The sequence below is a fragment of the Capra hircus genome, chromosome 14, assembly GCF_001704415.2.
Source record: "Capra hircus breed San Clemente chromosome 14, ASM170441v1, whole genome shotgun sequence".
Taxonomy (NCBI): Eukaryota; Metazoa; Chordata; class Mammalia; order Artiodactyla; family Bovidae; genus Capra; species Capra hircus.
Window position 1 is genome coordinate 12808638 of NC_030821.1, and position 22490 is coordinate 12831127.

At 45.0% G+C, this 22490-nt stretch overlaps 1 long non-coding RNA gene across 4 annotated transcripts in view; it reads left to right on the forward strand.

Moving 5' to 3' along the window:
- Nucleotides 11327–22490, forward strand: part of LOC102184166 — a 55826-nt gene continuing 44662 nt past the window's right edge. For all 4 annotated transcript variants that reach the window (XR_001296526.2, XR_001296527.2, XR_001296528.2 and 1 more), the window contains exons 1-2: nucleotides 11327–11492; nucleotides 12413–12479. This is a non-coding gene — a long non-coding RNA (uncharacterized LOC102184166). The remainder of the gene's footprint in view (nucleotides 11493–12412; nucleotides 12480–22490) is intronic.

Consider the following 22490-nt stretch of genomic DNA (forward strand, 5'->3'; position numbering starts at 1 on the left):
CGGATTCACACTGTCTGGCAAAGGCAAAGTAGTCATTTCGACGTGTCTCCACCTTCACGTGCCTTTTGTTTGGACTGAGACGCAGTTCTCTGACCTAGGATGAAATTTGAATAGAGACCCTGAACAGGTGTGTCACACATTAAGGATCTGAAAGGCTCTGGCCTCCTGATCCTCAGGGGCATCCTGTGGCCAGTCTGTTTCCAGCAGTACTAGTTTTAAAGGGTGTAAAACACGGGGGCGGTATGACACCCAGGAGTAATAACCAAAATTCAGGGGCCACTTGACTTTTTTCTCAGAAGATAGAGCAAGGCATTAACTTGGATTTTGGCAAATCAAGCTCATCTTCATATTTTCTCTTGATTGTTATTGCTAATATTACATGCCCCCAAATCTCGTTTCTTCTTAGGAATTTACCAAAAGACTGTCTTGTCATTCAGAACCCAGGCCTGATGATAATTCTAAGAGTCTGATTTCTTAAAAGGTCACAGCGAGACCTACCTTTTTCCAGTGTGATAAGATTTATCATTATTAAAGGCAAAATGTGGAAGCATATAATAGCTTGTTACGACAGAGGAAATGACCTGAGGTAGATGCTGATTCCAAAGATGGCCACACATGAAGTCTATGTTTTCTTCTGTTTGAATTGGGGCTGGCCCTTTGACTGCTTTGACCTATAGAATGTGGCAAAAATAGTGTTCGAGGTCTTCCAAGACCAGATGTTAAACAAGCCTGATGGCTTCTGCTTTGCATTCTGGGGAACACCAGCCACCACTTAAGGAGAACCCACCATGCTGTGAGGAAGTCTAAGCTATGTGGAGGGGCCACCTGGAAAGAGAGAGATGACTGACTGGCCCCTAGTTGTTCAACCTGTCTCAGCTGAGGTACCAGACTTGTGAGTGAAAAACCGCTCTAGGAAGGTCCAAGGCCAGCAGATACCGCATGGAACAAAGATGAGCCATCCTCACTGAGCCCTGCCAAAACTGTAGAATCATGAGCAAATAAATGGCTGTTGTTCTAAGGCACTAAATGTTGGAGTAGTTTTAAAAGCAGCAATAAGTAACCAAGACAAAGCTAAACAAGAGAAAGTCCCCTAAGATACAGATCAACCTTCTGTAGACTCCACAAGGCAGACTTTGGGGGATAATTCTTTTTTTTTTTTTTTTAATCTTATCTCAGGAGTCATTTGCTTTCTGTTTACTCTCTTGCTGATTTATAATTGTCCCACCTGGTGCTTGTTTATCCCAGTGTTATACCAAGGGTGGGAGGAGGAAACATTGGAGAAGTCTGCCCCAATGAGGGAGGAGTATTTTATCACTGTACCTTGTTTGGAACTGTTAGAGCATGAAATAATAAAAAGCAAACAATTTTCATCAGTTTTATTATTGTTTTTAAGTTCTCTCCACTCACGCACACACACAATTCCACTGCTTGTTGCCTGAACGGGTGGCTCCCATTGCCTCCCTCTTTGGTGAGCCACTGGTTTACATACACACACAGTGAGACTCAGAGTAATGTCGTCTCCACAGCACAGAGCTGTCTGAACACAACCAGACTGTCAAATCACACAGCTGCAAACCAGCCTCTTGTCTGTTGGCTGACAAAGACCCAGCCAGGTTCCCTGCCTGGGCAGACCCAGTGAATCCAACCTTCCTTTAATTCACAGGATGATTCTCAGTGGGTTGCCATAGTACCCACTTCCAAGCTGACCCCTTGCTGTGGGGGTGACCCTTTCCCCATCTGTCAGAGCCCTCCTGTCTGTTTTCCATGGAGCTCAATGCACTGCCTTATCTACCCCAACAAAAGAGATTCAACCTCAAGTTTTGTTTTGAAGAACCACAGGGCAGGGCCACATTTCTGCCAACTTCCAGAAACAATACAGCTAATGCCCCTGCCTCCTGTTAACAAAGGCAGGCTATGGCCATTACCCTGCCAGTTGCGTCAAGACTGCTAAAGAATGTTGTTTCCTACCAAGCTGCAGATGGGGAACCCCATAGGGTGGCTGCTCAGGGCAACCTCAGAATAACAAAGCAACAAGTCATTCAGTCTTTACTGAGGAGACTCCCAAAGTCTGCCCAGGTAATTTTCAATCTGTCCATCAACGCAGCGTCTTCTAGGCTTCTACTGTCCATCCAGCTTGATGTCAAGTGTCTGGGAAAGACAGAAGATTTGTTTGTTGTTTGTGCATTTTGGGAAATCAAATCACTTGGAATTCCAGTGCAATCTGTTGTCATAAGTGAAAGAAAGAAAGGGTCTGTCTTGCTCTCCAGAAAGCCTGAAACAGAAGGAAGCAAGAGGTTTGGTGAACTCCTTTCTGGAAAAGAAACAAAAAAAGTCAGGCAACTGGGCTGCCAGTTATCATCTCAGGAAGAAGTCAGGAATGATACTAGAGCCATTGTGTACTAGCTTTTCAGGACTCTGGAACCTCTGTTACTCCAGCAGATTCGTTTTTTGAAATGAATGATGATTAGAAATAAAATCCTTAAAAGGGTCTGTGTTCTGGTTGAGGCTCCAGGAAGGAGAAGGCAGGGGCGGCCACCTTGTTTGACAGCCAGTGTTTGAGGAGCAGAGCCCCCAAGAGCCGTGGTGGCTTGGGGTGGATTGTGAGTGACTGACGACGGTCCCCCAACCTAGTGTGCTTTCTCCAGTTTCTATAAAGTCGGGACTTTAAAGACTTTTTGGTTTCTAGGTGAATGCACAAAATGTGTCCAATTATTTAAAATGTATCCTTACAGCAGAGCAGAGAGTCATCCCTCAGTGGATGTGACTGAGATCCATGATCTAGAATAGCCCTCTATACACAGCACATGCACCATGAAGCTGAAGACAACACCCGTCCCCCACCCTGGAGCAGCAGACATGACCTGTCCCAGTACTAAAGCAGCTGTTATCTGAGGAGTGTGAGCAAAGGTCTTTTGTTGGTCCTGTTGCGGAAGCTACCTCTTCACTCTCACGGCTACTTCTGGGTCATTGCCCAGCAGCCCGCATGTGCCAGAGGCAGCTCCAGGTGGGATCTGTTAACATGAATCACTCAGTTATGGGGACAGCTTGAGCAGAATGTATCTTGCCGCCTTTCTCCAAGGGGGTGACGTAGACAGTGTGATTTCTCCTTACGTAAGCTGCATGCTGCCTGCCAGTCTACCTATTCAAAGAAAACTTGTTTACTGGGTTATTCTTTTTGCTGGAATTAACTACCTTAAATATCCATTACATTCTGCAAGGTTAATTTGTGTTCAGGTTTTTCAAGGCTTTGGCCATGAAATCAGAGGCAGGAGGGTTTTTGATTTCTATTCTTGGGGGCCTCTTTCACTGTTTACTCCTCTGGAAGGAGTCGTCCTGTCTCTCCCTTTGAAGCTCAGACAGAAGGAGGATGTGAATAGAATAGCCTGTAAAAACTGAACGTCACCCACTCATTCCTTCAGGCCTGCTGTATTTACAGCATCCATTCATTCATTAAGTAATTATTTAATGAGCACCTACTGTATGCTGAGCACTGGAGATAACTGCAGTGAACAAAACAGTCTCAGCCCTCAGGAAGCTATCCTCTAGTGAAGGAGATAAGTGTGGAATGTAATGGATGCTGTGAAGAAAGACAAAGCTGGATACAGGATTAGACAGAGGTTGGTGGGGAGGTGTTTGTAAGCCCTTACCAACAGCCATGAAAAGAAGAGAAGCAAAAGGCAAAGGAGAAAAGGAAAGATATATCCATTTGAATGCAGAGTTCCAAAAAAGAGCAAGGAGAGATAAGAAAGCCTTCCTCAGTGATCAATGCAAAGAAATAGAGGAAAACAACAGAATGGGAAAGACTAGAGATCTCTTCAAGAAGATTAGAGATACCAAGGGAACTTTTCATGCAAAGATGGGCACAGTAAAGGGCAGAAATGGTATGGACCTAACAGAAGCAGAAGATATTAAGAGGAGATGGCAAGAATATACAGAAAAACTGTACAAGAAAGATCTTCACGACCCAGATAATCACGACGGTGTGATCACTCACCTAGAGCCAGACATCCTGGAATGTGAAGTCAGGTGGGCCTTAGGAAGCATCGCTAAGAACAAAGCTAGTGGAGGTGATGGAATTCCAGTTGAGCTTTTTCAAATCCTAAAAGATGATGCTGTGAAAGTGCTGTACTCAATATGCCAGCAAATTTGGAAAACTCAGCAGTGGCCGCAGGGCTGGAAAAGGTCAGTTTTCATTCCAGTCCCGAAGAAAGGCAATGCCAAAGAATGCTCAAACTACTGCACAATTGCACTCATCTCACATGCTAGCAAAGTAATGCTCAAAATTCCCAGGCCAGGCTTCAACAGTACATGAACCATGAACTTCCAGATGTTCAAGCTGGTTTTAGAAAAGGCAGAGGAACCAGAGATCAAATTGCCAACATCCGCTGGATCATGGAAAAAGCAAGAGAGTTCCAGAAAAACATCCTCTTTTGCTTTATTGACTATGCCAAAGCCTTTGACTGTGTGGATCACAACAAACTGGAAAATTCTTCAAGAGATGGAACTAGCAGACCACCTTACCTGTCTCCTGAGAAATCTGTATGCAGATCAAGAAGCCACAGTTAGAACTGGGCATGGAACAAATGTCTGGTTGACTGGTTCCAACTCGAGAAAGGAGTAAGTCAAGGCTGTATATTGTCACCCTGCTTATTTCACTTCTATGCAGAGCAGATCATGTGAAATGCTGAGCTGGATGAAGCACAAGCTGGAATCAATATTACTGGGAGAAATATCAGTAACCTCAGATATGCAGATGACACCACCTTTATGGCAGAAACCAACGAAGAACTAAAAAGCCTCTTGATGAAGGTAAAAGAGGAGAGTGAAAAAGTTGGCTTAAAGCATAACATTCAGAAAACTAAGATCATGGCATCTGGTCCCATCACTTCTTGGGAAATAGATGGGGAAACAGTGGAAACAGTGGCAGACTTTATTTTGGGGGGCTCCAAAATCACTGCAGATGGTGGCTGCAGCCATGAAATTAAAACATGCTTACTCCTTGGAAGAAAAGTTATGACCAATCTAGACAGCCTATTAAAAAGCAGAGACATTACTTTGTAACAAAGGTTGGTATAATGAAAGCTATGGTTTTTCCAGTAGTCATGTATGGTTGTGAAAGTTGAACCATAAAGAAAGCTGAGCGCCAAAGACTTGATGCTTTTGAACTGTGGTGTTGGAGAAGACTCTTGAGAGTCCTTTGAACTGCAAGGAGATCCAACCAGTCAATCCTAAAGGAAATCAGTCCTGAATATTCATTGGAGGGACTGATGCTGAAGCTGAAACTCCAATCCTTTGGCCACCTGATGCGAAGAACTGACTCATTTGAAAAGCCCCTGATGTTGGGAAAGATTGAAGGTGGGAGGAGAAGGGGACAACGGAGGATGAGATTGTGGGATGGCATCACTGACTCAATGGACATGAGTCTGAGTAAACTCCGGGAGTTGGTGGTGGACTGGAAGGCTTGGGTTGCTGCAAGCCATGGGGTCGCAAAGAGTCGGACACAACTGAGCTACTGAACTGAACTGGTGGGGAGGTAAGGATGATCAGATGGAATTCTCTGAGGACAGAAGGACATGAGATGAAGAGGCAGCCCAGGCAGCCAGGAGAGCCAGCGCAAAGGTCGGAAGCACAAGAGTCCTCGTGCTCATGGAATAACGCTGCTCTCGCACCAAACAGTGTCACTGAGAATTTGGCAGGAGCTGGTGTCTGACGGTTACCTGAGCAGACCCGTAAGTCCACGAGTTCAAGAGGACTGGCCCAGATCTTGAAATTCCTCTGTTAGTCTTTGGGTTTTGGCCACAAAGGCATATAGGTCCCTGAGAAGTGGCTTTTGTGATTATCACTGTGTCCTGGGACTAAATTTCAGGGCCCTAAAAACAATGGCTTCAGGGAGTCAATTCAGTGTCACGTTGGGAAGGCAAAACCACTTTGCAGCTTGTACTATCTGGTAAAGAAGGAAGGGACAGGAAATTGCAGAGTTCCTGTGCTATAGTGGATCATTTAATCTTCTGGTGCCTCAGTTTCCTTAATTGTAAAAGACGGGAAATAATACCTACTTGGAGAGACAGTGAAAGCAAAAAAGTGCTTGGGACATGTAGGTATTTGACAAATGTTTGTTCTCACCAGCACACTGATCTTTACCTAAGAATTTTATTTTAAAGATTTTATTTCTAATCACATTGCGGAAATAGGATGTTTTTAAGAGAAAAAAACTCAAGTTTAAAAGTGTTAATAATTTCTGAGAACTTGAGCCTGCTTCCAAACAACAAAGATGAAGAAAATACCCTAATCTTCTTTAATAAGTCTATAAGCAAGAACCACAGAGGTGGTCTGGACCCATGTTTGAATTTGTCCCCATGAAACCTGCATTTTGTATTATCTGATAGTTTAAAACCAGAGTTTGGAAAATAAGCGCCTCCCTAGCAAACACTGATACAGCAGAGTTACTTTACCGGCTCAAACACCAGTGCAGTGGAAACTAATTAATCCAGGAAAGTAAACTCCTGGAAGCCATATTGTCCATAATCAGGAATAGTGTTTAAGGTGAGAAGCAGCTGAACTTCATGGTTAAGAGCACCAGTTCTGGAATCAGACCTTAGTGCAAACTACATGACCTACCTTGGGTTTAACCTCTCTTAGCCTCAGTTTCCTCACCTGCAAAGTAAGGATGATAAGAATGTCTCATTAGGTGGTTCTGATAACTAAATGAGATCGTGCATATAAAGCATTTAATATAATGCTCAGCACTATAGTAGGAGCTTATTAAAATGTTATTAGTGTGAACTGAGTGTACTGAGTCCTGCAACCTTCAGGAGAGTGATACTGAGACAACAGGTCAAAAAAAGCCTCTCGACAAGGTGAATTTTGAGTCAAGCCCTGAGTGATGCACAGGACCAAATAGGCCTTGTGAGGCTCTAAGCAGTGACTTGGAGTAGAGGCAGAAGAAACACTAAGCGTTAAGGCCACCTCAGGCATACGTAGAGGGCCAGCAGAGTGCCGGGAGTTTGGTGAGGGAAGGGGCTTTGGAAGAAGATGCTGTCCAAAGGGTATCGAGGAAACTTGCAAGCAGGAATAAGAAATCTGGATTTCATTCTAAATATGATGAGAAGTTAAAGTCTGGAGTTTCAGACATCTTGAGTCCAAAATGCTCTTTGGCTATTCAGGGAAAATGTTCTGGGCGATTGAATATTGAGCCTGAAGCTCAAGGAACAGGTAGGTAGGGGTTGCTCATGCAAATGTATGACTTATCAGCTTTTTATTAACACTTCAAGCCAAAGAACTGAATGGAATGACCTAGGGAAAAATTATAGACAGAGAAGAGGGCTGAGGCCTGGCCAGGGGCTCTGACTTTTAGAAGACAGAAAGAAGGAATATTCAGCCGAGAAGACTGAGAAGGAGCAGTCAATGGGTGAATGAAAACTTAAGAGTGAAATAACCTGGAATCCAAGGGCCTTCGGAAGGAAAGAAACTGCAGAGAAGCTGAGTCTGATGAGGATGGCAATGTGTCTTCTGGATCCAGCAAGATGGCGGCCAGCGGTAACGTTGGGTGAGTAGGTCTAGCAGATTGGTTGATGGCCACGGAATGCTGACTGGATAAAGGTTAACAAGAGAAGGGAAAATCCAGAGAGAGACTAGGAGAGGAGGAAGCAGAGGCAGAAGGTCTAAGTATATTAATTTGCCAGGGCTCATAGCAAAGTGCCACACACTGGGTGGCTTAAACACTAGACATCTGTTTCCTCACAGTTCTTGAGACTTGGAAGTCCAAGATCAAGGTGTAGGCAGGCAGGGTTGAATTTTTCCTGAGGCCTCTCACCCTGACTTGCAGGTGGTGGCCTTCCCTCTGTGTATGTCCTAATATTCTCTTCTGGTGAGGGCACCAGTCATATTGGACCGAGGCCCACTCAGACTGCCTCCGTTTAACTTAATCAGCTCTGGGAAGGCCCGATTACGAATGTAGTCACATTCTGAGGTGCTAGGATTTATGGATTCAACATATGGATTTCAGGGCAATTGCTTATCACTACGCAATTCCTTTTCAGGAATTTTGCTGTGAAGGGGAGCAAAGGGCTGCACTGGAGGTGACAGGGGAGACAGGGAGGTTTTGTCTTTATTTTGAATTTTTACTCTGGGAGAAGTTCCAGCCACTGGTACTGCTGGTGAGAAAGGCATGACAGAGAAGCTGAGACCACTGTGAGGGAGAGAGGGGGTCAGTACAAAGTCCTCAAAGCTCTGAGAGGTGTGAAATGACTTACCCAGATCACTAACTTGTGAGTGGTGGGGCTTGCACTCGACCCAGAGACTCATGGTCTTGCCAGCTACATTTCAATACTAGCAATCACTGTAGGAATTCCCCAGGAAAGGAGCAGAGGATCACAATGGAGTAAACATGATCAAGCCTGGACTTACAGCTGCCTCAGCTACCTACTAGCCCTGCACTCAGGGGTTGGCTGGGTCCACAGAAGGGAAAGGAAGAGAAGTAGGTGAGGCACTGTTCGACTGATCAATGACCTGAAACACCCCCAGAAAGTCCAGTTCCACCGTGGTTGAATATTTGGAATCTGTGACCCAGAACTGGCCTATTTATTTGCACTGAACTGGGCTTCAGGTCACCACCAGTTTCAGCCAGTTACATTATCAGCTTTTCACATGCAGATTGCTACCCTCTTTCACAAGCCCAAGGAACGCGTGGCTTTGTGATTTTGCTTTTACAAGCTCTCTTATCACAGCATGTGTGTGTTGGAGCCCAGATGTTGAACAAATCAATCAGTAAATAAACCTTGGCTTCACATTTTGTACAAAGTTAACTGACACATGGACACACAGCCTCTATGTCACGGGGTCTCTGAGTGGAAACACTTCATTCTTTTTTTTTTTTAACTGCTTTATTGAGATATAGTTCAACTGTCATAAATTCCCCTCATTTAAATTGTACATTCACTGATTTTGACTGTATTCACAGAGTTATCAGCACTTCCTTCCTGACACTGTGGTTTTCACCTGAGCAGACAGGTCACACTCCCAGTGTTGGTACACCTCTGCTATTTTACTCGTGGCCAGTTCCTACCCTGAGAAGGTTACCTGAAGGCACATGTAGGTCTGACTGTGACTTCCCTGGTGCCTAGTGAGCAGCTGATGAACTGGCCAAGTTCACTGGTAAAGACCACTCAGTGTCTGTTACGTGGGAGACTGTTGTGGAATAAATAGATTGAGTGAGCAGGTTTTACTACAGGGAGGCATGGACACACTACTTGGAACTCAGACAATGAGGTCTCAGTATGTTTAATCCAAACGGCAGAACACCAAATCCCTTACATTTGTTCCACATCTTCTTACCAACCCTTTCCCCTAAATGCTCCATTTCATTATCCTCCAAAGTGTTTGTTTTGAAACTACGTATGTCCTCCTTCCTCTCATGGAAACCACCTGTAGCAGCAACCACTGGGACTGCTGCAAACATTTGTTTTTGATAACAGTGTATTTTGAACGTCTGTGGTTTCAATTTCTATTTTTGTCCCTTACTGTCATAACTTTTCAATCTTTTTATGCCTTTTATGGGTAGTTTTGCTTTTCCCAAGCATTTGAAATCTGCTGAATGTGTCAGCTACATAAACTGTGAACTAAGAAATTTATAATTTCAAAATCAGTATAACTGTCCATGACTTACAGCTCTCAAGATGTTTCCATCTGCAATATTTAAGTTGATCCTCACAACAACTCAATGGTCAGAAAACCAAGGTTTCCTGGCTAGTCAGCAACAAAAGTTATAGTAAAAAATGGGTGATTTGAATTCTAATCTAGGATTTTCCCCTTCCAGAACACTGGCCATCATATATGACTATGGTTCTCCAACTTTAGCTGAATCAGAATTGTTGAGGGGGCTTGATACAACAGAGATTGTGAGCTCCACCCCCAGCATGTCTGATTCAATAGGTCTGGGCTGAGAGCCAAGACTGTTATTCACATCCAAGCTTCTCCACTTTCTCGCCTGCCTTCCCCTTCTAGCTTCCCTTGCAGCTAGGGGTGGTCATGTGACATATTCTGGCCAATGAGATGTGAGGAGAAGTCTTAAAAAAACCTGTGCTTTCCTAATGCAAAGGGACATACTTGGGCCTTTACCCTTCCTACTTCTTCTTGTTTAGAACTTATATGTAGTGCTTGGAGGTACAACAGCATTTATGACCAACATGCTGAAACTGGCAGGACAGGAAGATAGGAAGAGGCTGGGTCTCTGACAGCCCTCGGTTGCTTATCTCCAGATTTCTCTTCAAGTGAGAAAAATAAATCTCTGTAAAAAAAAAAAAAAAAAAATCTCTGTTTAAGCCACTGTAGTCAGGTTCTCTGTTACTTGTAGTCAAAAACATACCTACTCAATACAGAGAAAGAAGGATAGAAGGGTGAATGAGAGTCTGGGGCACTGCATGAGAAATGGCACTTAACAAGCATTTGTGAGGCCCTATTCTGTAGCTGACATTGTGCCAGTGAATGAGACATGATTCCTGTTGAAAAGGCCACCATGTAAATACACAAATAATAACACAGGTGAATATTACTCAGCCATAAAAAGGCACCATGTTGGATCATTTGTAGAGATGTGGATGAACCCAGAGTCTGTCACACAGAGTGAAATAAGTCAGAAAGAGAAAAACAAATAGTATATGTTAATGCATATATGTGGAATCTAGAAAACTGGTACAGATGAACCTATATGCAAGGACAGGAATAAAGATGAAGGTGTAGACAACACATGTGTAGACATGCAGAGGGGGAGGGGAAGGGGGGATGAATTGGGAGATTGCGACTGACATACATACACTACCATGTGTAAAATAGCTAACTAGTAGGAACCTGCTGTATACCACAGGGAGCTCAGTTTGGTGCCAAAGGGGTGGGATGGGAGGTGGAAGTGGGAGGGAGGTCCAAGAGGGAGGGGATATATATATGCATATATATGTGTGTACGTAAACATATATGTATGCGTATACTTTCATTTCATTGTACAGCAGAAACTAACACAACATTGTAAAGCAACTATACCCCCAAAAGTTTAAAAAATAAAAAACATATGACAAGCTCAAAGGTAGAAGCAAAATGTTTTGGAAACCCAGACAAAGAATGTTTCCTAGGGAGGTCAGCAAAGGTGCCTAGGAGGTGACATTTTAGCAAAGTCCTGAAAGATAAATAAAATTGCCAGAGAAAAGGGAGGTAAAAAAAGCTCTATGTATGGTGTTCCTTCTCACCCTTACCTTTAGGGGCCAGTGGCCGGCCCAGCTGGGGATTTATTGGGACAAACTGCCAGCAAAGTCCACAGCTATGCAGAAAACTCAAAGTCCAATGAACCAGGAGTGAAGTTGTCAGGATTAGCAGGAACTCCTCGTCACAGTTCAGGGAGCCAGAAGTCTGAGGCTGAAAGACCAGAGCAAGAGATCAGAGGGCACATGGGCAAGGGCGGCCAGGAACCCGGTAAGATGGGCAGAGACTTGCTTCTCAAGCAGGTAAGAAACTTAGGGCACCAAACACCCCATTTCATGATTTCTTATCATTCAACTTCCTTTTCACTCTCAGCACCCATCCTGTTAGGCTTGCAGGAAATTCACTCTTAGTCTTTCCTGTGGCTCCCACCTGCTCCCAGGCTCTGATGAAATCCTGGTCTGTTACTCAGCCAGCAGGGCCCTGCGCTCCCCTTTGCTGCTGTCTCTGTGACACACAAACCCTGGCTGCGGGACCCCATCGCCCTGAGATATCGTGACCATTTCCACCAACTGCCCGATACATCCTCCCGTGCTTCTGGAAAGCAGGGCTCAGGTCCCTGCTGCTGGTGGGCCCCAGAAGCCCCTCTTTCCTCTCCCCAGGCCAAGGCATCTCTTCTTGGTTTGGAGGAAATATCTCCCTCTGGTCAGTTTCCACTAGGGATGTGTCCTCCCCACCCCCATCCCTGTGCAGCTCAGCTGACTTAGGGCTGGGGAAAGACGAGCCAGGAAGGGAAGTGTCTGCAAGCCAACCCTGTTCCCCTGAGACTGGAGCAGACCCTTTTAGAATGGGTGAAGGCAAAAGGGGAAATGCAAGGAGAAAAGTTTAAACTTTCAATTATTGGGCCACATATTAATGGTCATGGTGTGGTTTAAGGGACCCCACACACACATCCCAGGGGGTGTGGTGACAGAGTCAGGGAAAGACTGAGATGTCTGGAGAACGGTGAGTACCTGGCGGGGAGGAGGGGACACCTTGGAGGACCATTTGTAGAATTTGGATTTTATTTTGTTGGCAACAGAATTCAGGGAAGGTCAATATGCTGTGTTGACACAAAACTTTTTTTTTTTTGGCCGTGCCGCACAGCATGTGAAATTTCCCCAATCAGGGATCAAACCTGTGCCCCCTGCGCCACCAAGATCTTTCTCTCTTGTTTGTTTTAAAGGGGCAGCTCTGATGGAAGATAAGCTGTGGAGAGCCTCCGCTTGGCCACAGGAATAAGCCAGACAAAGGTGAGTGAGAATTTAAATCAGGGAGACAGAAAAGTGCCGCCACGGTTCTGGGATAAAAGCGACAGAGAATCTGGTCACATGGGCTTGGATGGAATAAGGGGGAATAACAAAGAGAGCAGTTGAAGGAGAGCCTGAGGTTTCTAGCTATGGAGACAGAGTAAAGCCATTTACCTGGAGGTGAGAGGACAGAAGGCAGAGGAGGGGATGGAAAGGGTGACGGGGAGGAGAGAACTAAACATATTTAGCACAGGTTTTATGCCAGACATTGTTTCTGTATATTTTTGTCATAAAAACCTACTTATGAAAGTAGTGGTATTCTGTTCATTTCACAGGTGAGAAGGCTAAGGCTTAGAGGTGCTGCTGTTCACCTGAGGTTGCTCGAAGAGTAACAGAGTCAGGGTTGGAAATGATACCTGCCTGACCCCAGAATCCATGCCGTCCCCACCTGCTTCCAAGTCCCCCCCAGTGGGGATATCTGAGTCCCTTGGGGGCTTGGGAGATAGGCAGAAGGTGCAGGCATCAGTCTGGGAGTCTTTATTATGTAGATGGTTCCTGAAACAGTGGGAGCAGATGAGACCAGCTGGGAGAAATGCGTGGCACAAAAAGAGACGACAAGGACAGACCCTGGGGAAGTTCACAGTTAAGGGTTGCATCAGCTCCACTGCTGACAGCAGATTTTCATTTTCTCATAACAGAAGTCCTGACGGGGCGCTCAGCATGGTGGCTTCATTAGAGAGCCAGGCGCTCGTTTTCCCTTTCGCCACATTTAATGTGTGCATTTCCTCCTCGAATTTACCTCAGTCCCCAAACAGCTGCTTTAGGTCCTGCTCTCCCATTTCAGGCAGAGGGAAAGCAGAAGAGGCTGAGAGCAAAGTATATCTTCCCGCCAAGTGAGCCTGCTTTTAAGAAAGTCTTTCTAGGAGACCTACTCCATAATTGCGGCTTACATTGGCCAGAATTTAGTCACTTGACCTAGCTTCAAGGGAGGCGAGGCAATGCAGTTCTTTAGACAGGCCTCTTATTGCTCCAACTAAATTGTGGTTCTTTAAAAAAAAAATTTTTTTTTCTTTTTCTTTTTGGCCACGCTGGGTCTTCATTGTTTCAAGCAGGTTTTCTCTAGTTGCGGTCAGCCGCGAGTGGGGCCTACTCTCTAGCTGCTGTGCTCTGGCCTCTTATTTCTGCAGCTTCTTCTGTTGCAGAGCATGGGCTCTGTGCCATGCGGGCTTCCCTAGCTGTGGCTCTCGGGTTCTAGAGTGCAGGCTCAGTAGCCGTGGCGCGTGGGCTTAGTTGCTCCATGGTGTGTGGTATCTTAGTTCTGGGCCAGGAATCAAACCCTGCACTGGCACGTGGATTCTCAACCAATGGCCCACCGGGGAAGTCCTAAATTGTGGTTCTTTTGGTTGAGAAGAAGGGAGAATGGAAATTGGGTAGACAACTGTGATCTCTGCTGTAATGAGGTAGGCAGAGGAAAGAAGAAGATAAAGAACATTTGGGGGTAGGGGAGAGAATAACGCCATAACAAACGTAATAGTTAGGATGCTTTTAGTTTCAAGCTATTGAAAACTCAGCTGAAACTAGCTTAAACTTTGCTCAGATAACCAAAAAAATGTAGAGTAGAGCACGTACGTTGGCTGGGGCTCTGGTTTTGCATATTTTCCTGGCTCTGCCCCCTCTTCATTGGCCTTGCCTCCTAGTTGGCTTCACAAAGGGTAGTAAAATGGCTGAAATAGTTCCAGACTCACACATGCACACCACATTGTCCAGAGCAAGACAGGCCATCTTTTTAGCATGAGTCCTGAAATTCATTCATTCACTCAAAAATATTGCTGGGTAATGGGGTATGCACTTTTCTAGATGTTGGGGATGTCAATCAAGTGGATGGATTCTGGCCCCACTGGACTGTTTGAGTCATCTATTGCTGTGTGACATATTTTTCCAAAACTGAGTGTCATAAGACAACTAACATTTGTTATTTCCCAGTTTCTGTGGGTCAGAAATTTGGCCATGGCCTGACTGGGGGACTCTCCTAAGGCTATAATTAAGATATCAGCTGGGGCTGCTGGGGGGACTTGTTTCCTGCCCATTTGTGTGCTATTAGCCTTGGGTCATCACTGACTGTTGGCCGGAGACATCAGTTCCTGGCAATGTGGGCCTGTCCTCTGGGCTGAGGGTTGAGGCGAAGGGAGGTAGGATAATTAGTGGTTTCTGTAACCTAATCTTGGAAGTGACCTCCCATCATCTCTTCCAGGGTTCCTCTGTTTTGTAATAAGTCGCTAGGTTAAGCTTACACTCAAGGGAGGGTATTACCCCCGGGTGTGAATACTGGAAGGTGGGCGTCATGGAGGACAACCGTGAGGCTCTCTACCCCAGGGCTGTATTCTAGTCAGTGGAAATGGACAGCAGACACAGTATATCCTATGTAAGTGACAACAAGTGTAGTGAAGGAGAAAAATAAAGCAGAGTGAGTTCTCTTGAGACGACTCTTGAGTAGTGTCTAAAGTGGCCAAGGAAGTGAGCCATGGATGTCTGTGGAGGAGCATTTCAGGAGGAGCCCAGGGCAGGAGCAAACTCCCTGAGGCAGGAGGGTGCTTGGTGTCTTTAAGGAGTCACATAACCAAAATGCCTGGAGCTGAGTGAGCAAGGAAGGAGAGAGAGGCAGGGTGGGAGACGGATTATGGATGGACATACAGGACACAGTAAATCTTTACTGGAAGGTTCTGAGTGGTGGTGTGACATGATCTTCCTTACTTTTTAAAGGCTTTGTGATGTGTAAAACAGATGATACAAGGGCCAAGAGTGAAAGCTGGGATTCTACAGCAGTAGCTCAGGTGGGAGATAATGGCGTCTCGGGTTGGGTGGAAGTGGACAGGAGTGGTTGGATGCCAGACACGTTTAATAAAGCTTGTGGATAGACCGGATCTAGGGTATGGCAGAGAGGAGTCAAAGACAACTTGGGCTTCTAGCGTGAGTATCTGTGAGGCTGGGCTCGCCAGTTGCTGGGATGTGAACGGAGGACAAGTCTGGGAGAGTAAACCAAGGATCGACTTGCAGTCATGTGAAGTTTGAGGTGCCCTTTAAATATCCAAGTGGAGATGGCTGCAGAGGAAGTTGGAGCCTGGAGTTCAGGGGTGAGATCTAGGTTGGCAAGAGAAATTTGAGAGTCATCAGCATCAGGTTGGCATTTAAAGCCACGGGACTAGATGAGATTACTCACATGGCAAATCTGTCTCAATGGACAAGACATCCTTCAGAACTTTTGGACATGGGAGAATGAGGAGGATCTAGTGAAGGGGACTGAGAAGGAGAATCCAACGAGAAACTGGATGGTGCTGGGGAGGTAGGCAGCAGGCTCCGTGTCGGGGGCCACAGAAAGTGGTGCTCTCCACCTTCCAGATGCCTCCAGGGGGTCAGGGGGTGGGGCACAGGACTTGAAAGGTGGTAGAAGGCCATTGATGACATTAGCAAAGTCAGTTTGCAAAGCATCCTGGAGTCAACAGCAGGATGATGGTGAATTTTGGAAACAGTGAAGTTTAGGAAGAGACCCCTTGGGACCCATTGGGTCCCACTGGGTGTGACCCTCTCTTTTAAGAATTTCAGTGTTAGAAACAATAACAGCATGAGGGAAAACACTCATTAAATTATTAAAAATTGGTAAATGTCTCTATCAACAAAAACATTGTAAATTTAAACAGCCCATAGAAAGAAGGAAACCTCTTGGTAAATATAACAAGTATTAGAATCTTTGTAATGGAAAAAAACTCATGCAAACCTATAAAAAATATGCCAAGACCCTAACAGATAAATGGACAAAGGACTTGAACAGGCTGTTCACAAACGAGGAAATAAGTAAACAAAGATAAAGAAAAATGTTTGGCACCACTAGCCAGGAAAGAAATACAGAGAAAAACCACAGGATGACGTGTTTTAAACTATCAAATTAGCAAAAAACTGTTTATACCCTTTAACCTAGTAATTCGAGCTTCAGGGAATCCTAAGAAACTAAGCCAAAACGCAGACGAAAGACCTGGCCATAGCTTTATTTACAATAGCTAATAAGAGGAAATAATGCAAATGCTGATACCAAAAGAACGACTTGGAAAATTTTGGTACATTCATAACTGGAATATTAATCAACCATCTATACCATATATACCCAAAATGAGATGAATTTAGGGCAACCGTGTCTTAGTCCACGTGGGCTGTTAGAACAAAATACCAGAGACTACAGTTTACAGACAACGGAAACTGAATCCTCACAGTTCTAGAGGCTGGAAGCCTGAGATCAGGGTGCCAGCAGGGTGGCAGAGGGGGCAAGCTAGCTCTTTGGGGCCTCGTATGGAAGAGCCCGGAGCCCATTCATGAAGACTTTACCTTTGGGGCCTAATCACCTCCCGAAGGACACATCCCCTGATGTCATCATTCGGGGCATAGGTTTTCAACGTATTTATTTTGGGGGGAGGGGACACAAACATTCAGACTACAGCATACTGGAAAAGGCCTGTATCATGTTAACTGGAAAAAAAAAAAAAAAAAAAAAAGCAGGACTTGAAACGTTGCCTATCTTATATTCTCACCTAAGGGAAAAGTATTTATAGAAATAAGGAAACCCACCACAGTGTTGTCACAGAGGCAGCCTGGCTGCCTTCTTTCCTGCACCAGACCTTTGCTGAGCTCTATGCTGATCTCTCTTGGCCAAGTCCTGGGATTACAAAGATGATTCCGAAAATTCTGCCCTCGAGGAATTTGCATCTAATCAAAATTTTAAAAAACTATTTTGTGGGAAGTTAACAATAAAGTATCAAAAGATATGAAAAGAATTGGGGGAATTCCCGGGTGGTGCAGTGGTTGGGACTCCATGCTTTCACTGCTGAGGGCCTGGTTTCCATCCCTGATCCGGGAACTAGGATCTGACAAGATGCGCGTGGCAAGGCCAAGAAGAAAAAAGAAAATGAAATATTGGTATCTCAAAATATCACAGCAAAAATGAGTCCAGCCACAAATTGGATGTCAGCCACATAGACGGTCCTTTGGTAGTCTTGGCCAGACCTGCAGTTCCAGGGTTAAAGGTAATAGGGCGTTGGGCATGTAGACTTAGCTGTCAGTTAACAGAGAACCAAGTGCTGGAGTTGATATGGCCTTGACCCCAAGAGAAGAATCGAGGAATAGCTAATGAAACTGGAAAATGAAGCTGATGCTTCTTAGCAGGACGTGTTATTTAACTTCCTGCTCTAAGAGGTCTGGTGCCCAGGAGTACCTGAAAGCAAAGACGAGTCATTATTCTTCCCTCTGGGGCTGCTTCTCTATCTAACCTGTTTGACCAAGACTGGCTTGGAGTTCTTACTGTCCTGTCGGGGTCATTGCTGCTGGGAGTGCTACTGTTTTCAGATTTCTTATGGGTGGAAAAGACAGAGAACCATACATTCTATTTCTACAGTCCTTCACATGTATTTCAAAAAAAAATTCTGGCGCACCCGCAAATTGAAGAATGGTGTCGGTGGTCATGAAACCAATCATGTTATTTATTTTCTGATAGGGCTATCTCAGCCTTGAGTCCTTCACCTATCAAAATGCAGCCATTTGACAAATACTAAATAAGAAAAATAATGGCTCTGATAATATCGGGGAGAAAGCTCTCCTGGAAAGCTGTGTTCCAAAAGGTGAAAGAGAGTATTTTCAAAGTGATTAAGTGTTTTAGTCCTAGCAAGATCGATTTAGAGAGCAAAGGCAAGATCTTTAAAAGAGATCCTAAAGGTCAACCTAAAGGAAAATGAGTTTGTTTGTAAAAGTAAGTTGCATTTAAAATATTCAGTTCTCAAGAGGAACTGTCAGTAATTACCATGTAATGAGGACTCAAATGTTTAAAGACAAACTGCCTGGGTTCAAATCCTGGCTCTGCCTCTTACATTATATTGATAGCTGTGTGACCTTGAGCAAGTTACTTAATTTCTCTGTGTCTCAGTGGTTTCCTGTAAAATGGGGACAATGACAGAACCTACCTCATAAGGCTGTAATGAGAACTAAATGAGTTAGTGTTTTGTAAACAGCTCTCAGCAGTACCTGATATGACACTTGCTGCATAGTGAAAGTGAAAGTCACTCAGTCGTGTCCGACTCTTTGCGACCTCTCAGACCATACAGTCCATGACTTCTCCAGGCCAGGCTACTGGAGTGGGTAGCCTTTCCCTTCTCCAGGGGATCGTCCCAGGTCTCACACATTGCAGGCAGATTATTTACGAGCTGAGCCACAAGGGAAGTCCAAGAATACTAGAGTGGGTAGCCTACCCCTTCCTTAGGGGATTTTCCCAACCCAGGAATCAAACCGGGGTCTCCTGCATTGCAGGCGGATTCTTTATCAACTGAGCTCTCATGCTTGTTAAATAAAATCATGAATAAACTAAAAGTAAATGCTATTTTTTCTTGCTATCACTTGTTTAAATAGCAATCACCCCCAAAGCAAGCACATGAAATACTTCCATAGTGACAGTGTAGTCTGTCAGTGAAGTCTGATTCATCTAGGTTTCTTCTTCCTCTAGCTGTCCTGTTCTCCCACTTTCAAGCAGGTAGCTTTGCTCTCGTGCGTCTTTGGCCAGAGGAATTCATTTGGAACAGGAAGCCCAAGGGATGAGAATGTGACTGAATCCAGGGGCTCTTCCAGCCTTTAAGGAAAGCCTAAGCCTGTTGATGGATGATACTGTGTCCCCGGAGTGGTGGAGGTGGGTGAGGCCTGTGAGTGTAAGAAAAGAGGAGACAGGGGAGAGTTTCTGGAGACGGTCCTAGCAGCTGGGAGCTGGTGCAGAGCCTCAGGCGGTGGCTGTCCCTCAGGGGGATGGCTGTGCTGTGTGCTGGGGAAGGAAGCACCGTCTTCCCGTGCCTCATTGCCCAGAAGTTAGGCACTCCAGACTCCTGGGATCTTGGACTAAGACAATGTTGGCCTTGACTGTGAAAGCGCAATGGTTAGTGCTGACCAATAGAAACATAATTCGAGCCACATTTGTAATTTCAAAGTTTCGAGCTACTAGAATCTAGTTCAGTTCAGTTCAGTCACTCAGTCGTGTCCGACTCTTTGTGACCCCATGAATCACAGGACGCCAGGCCTCCCTGTCCATCACCAACTCCTGGAGTTTACTCAAACTCATGTCCATCAAGTCAGTGATGCCATCCAGCCATATCATCTTCTGTCGTCCCCTTCTCCTCCTGCCCCCAATCTTTCCCAGCATCAGGATCTTTTCCAATGAGTCAACTCTTCGCATGAGGTGGCCAAAGTATTGGAGTTTCAGCTTTAGCATCAGTCCTTCCAATGAACACCCAGGACTGGTCTCTTTCAGGATGGACTGGTTGGATCTCCTTGCAGTTCAAGGGACCCTCAAGAGTCTTCTCCCACACCACAGTTCAAAAGCATCAATTCTTCGGTGCTCAGCCTTCTTCACAGTCCAACTCTCACATCCATACATGACCATAGGAAAAGCCATAGCCTTGACTAGACAGACCTTAGTCGGCAGAGTAATGTCTCTGCTTTTGAATATGCTATTTAGGTTGGTCATAACTTTTCTTCCAAGGAGTAAGTGTCTTTTCATTTCATGGCTGCAGTCACCATCTGCAGTGATTTTGGAGCCCCCCAAAAATAAAGTCTGACACTGTTTCCACTGTTTCCCCATCTATTTCCCATGAAGTGATGGGACTGGATCCCATGATCTTCGTTTTCTGAATGTTCAGCTTTAAGCCAGCTTTTTCACTCTCCTCTTTCACTTTCATCAAGAGGCTTTTTAGCTCCTCTTTGCCTTCTGCCATAAGGGTGGTGTCATCTTCATATCTGAGGTTATTGATTTTCTCCCGGCAATCTTGATTCCAGCTTGTGTTTCTTCCAGTCCAGCATTTCTCATGATGTACTCTGCATATAAGTTAAATAAGCAGGGTGACAATATACAACCTTGATGTACTCCTTTTCCTATTTGGAACCAGTCTGTTGTTCCATGTCCAGTTCTAACTGTTGCTTCCTGACCTGCATACAGATTTCTCAAGAGGCAGGTCAGGTGGTCTGGTATTCCCATCTCTCTCAGAATTTTCCACAGTTTATTGTGATCCACACAGTCAAAGGCTTTGGCATAGTCAATAAAGCAGAAATAGATGTTTTTCTGGAATTCTCTTGCTTTTTCCATGATCCAGCGGATGTTGGCAATTTGATCTCTTGTTCCTCTGCCTTTTCTAAAACCAGCTTGAACATCAGGAAGTTCACTGTTCACACATTGCTGAAGCCTGGCTTGGAGAATTTTGAGCATTACTTTGGCTAGACACCTTGAAAAAACACACACACATTAAAGGACACAGGTGAAATTAATTTTAATAATATATTTCATGTCTAAAATATTATCCTTTTGACATTACTGAGATATTTTACTTTTTATTTTTCTGTGGGCCTGTGAAAGCTGTTACGGAGTTCACACTCACTTCATCCAGACTGGCCCCATTTCCAAGTGCTCAGTAGGCACGTGTGGTTGGTGGCTACCATATTGGCCAGGCCAGGCTAGAGGCTCTTGCTTTCCTGGTTGCAACAAGCCTCCTGGATTCTAGTATGACTCTGACAGGGAAAAGGATTCTGAACTGTTTACCCAAGAGGTATTTATGGAATGCCTACCATGTGCTAGGCCCATCATTCCCCAAATGTGAGTCAAGGAGTCCTTGCAAGCTACAGTGAACTCAAGGAGGCTTCAAGGAATGTTCTACATTTTTGAGGGAAGCCTGTTGAACACCGGGCACTAATTCAAGGAGGTTCCGTTTCAATATCAGGCCAAACTATATTCCTCTCAGGTGCCATCCATCTTTGCAAAGCTGGGTTCTCAGCAGCTGCTGTGATAAAATACTCAAGTTCTATAGGGAAATCAGTGTGAAACAGGAAAGGTGGGTGGCAATGAAAAGGGCTTGGGAATCAGAGTTAGGCTGACTAAAAGGGAATTTATTAATAGAAGGTGATATTTCTTACACACCAGATGTTTCAGACATTAATTTATTATATACTTGTGCTGGGCTGTGAGCTGTTAAGAGAAGATTTATTTTAAGGGGTGCTCATGGAAGTGAGGAAAGAAGAGATCTTCATGGGAAGTCTGGTAAGTCCTTCCATTAGGCCTCAGGGCTGGAAAAGGACACTGGCATCTCTGCACCTGTGGAGACTGGTCACTGGTCAGGAACTGGAGGTCACCTGGGAATGGTTCCGCTCTCTTGACTGGGTCACCTCCTCACCCCTTTGCACCAAGAGTGAATTGGTTTCCAACCAGAACCAAATCTGTTTCTTTTCTGGGTGTCTTTTGGTTCTGTTCCTGAGAGAGTCAATTCCTAGGCAGATTGATGAGAAGTCTGGGGTTCCTGAGGAGGAGTAAAGGGTCTGGAGTTTGCAAGGAGGAGAAAAGGGCAAATCTCTTTTTCTTTAAGCCCAGACCTGATCATTGTGCAACAGAACAACTCGTCTTGCTCGAGGATATGTTTTGCCTTAAGCTCTGTACCAATGATTATATAACAACAATGTAGACTGCTTGAGGACACATTTCTCCTTCTTGAGAAAGTGAAAGTGAAGTCGCTCAGTCCTGTCTGACTCCAGGCAAGAATACTGGAACAGGTTGCCATTTCCTTCTCCAGGGGATCTTCCCGACCCAGGGATCAAACCCAGGTCTCCCACATTGCAGGCAGAAATACAGTTTCTCAGAAAACCTCCTATAGTGACACAGAACTTCAGATCCAAGTACTAACATCAAAGATTTCAAGAGAGGAAAGGAAGCCAGGTTGAAAGAAGAAGGGGGAGGAGGCAGGAGAGGGGGGTGAAAGGGGTGGCCTTACAGACATCTCCTGCCACCTACAGATGCCCGGGCGTTATGGAACTTTTCCCTGGGCCTCCAGAGAAGGGAGGACTGGAACTCGGCCCCACCAGAAATCAGACCAGACCAGAACCAGAATTTGAGTTCTTTGCCAAGAGGAGGTGATCAGTCTCCAATCCTCAGCTCAGGCTGAGGGCCCTTCAACCAGA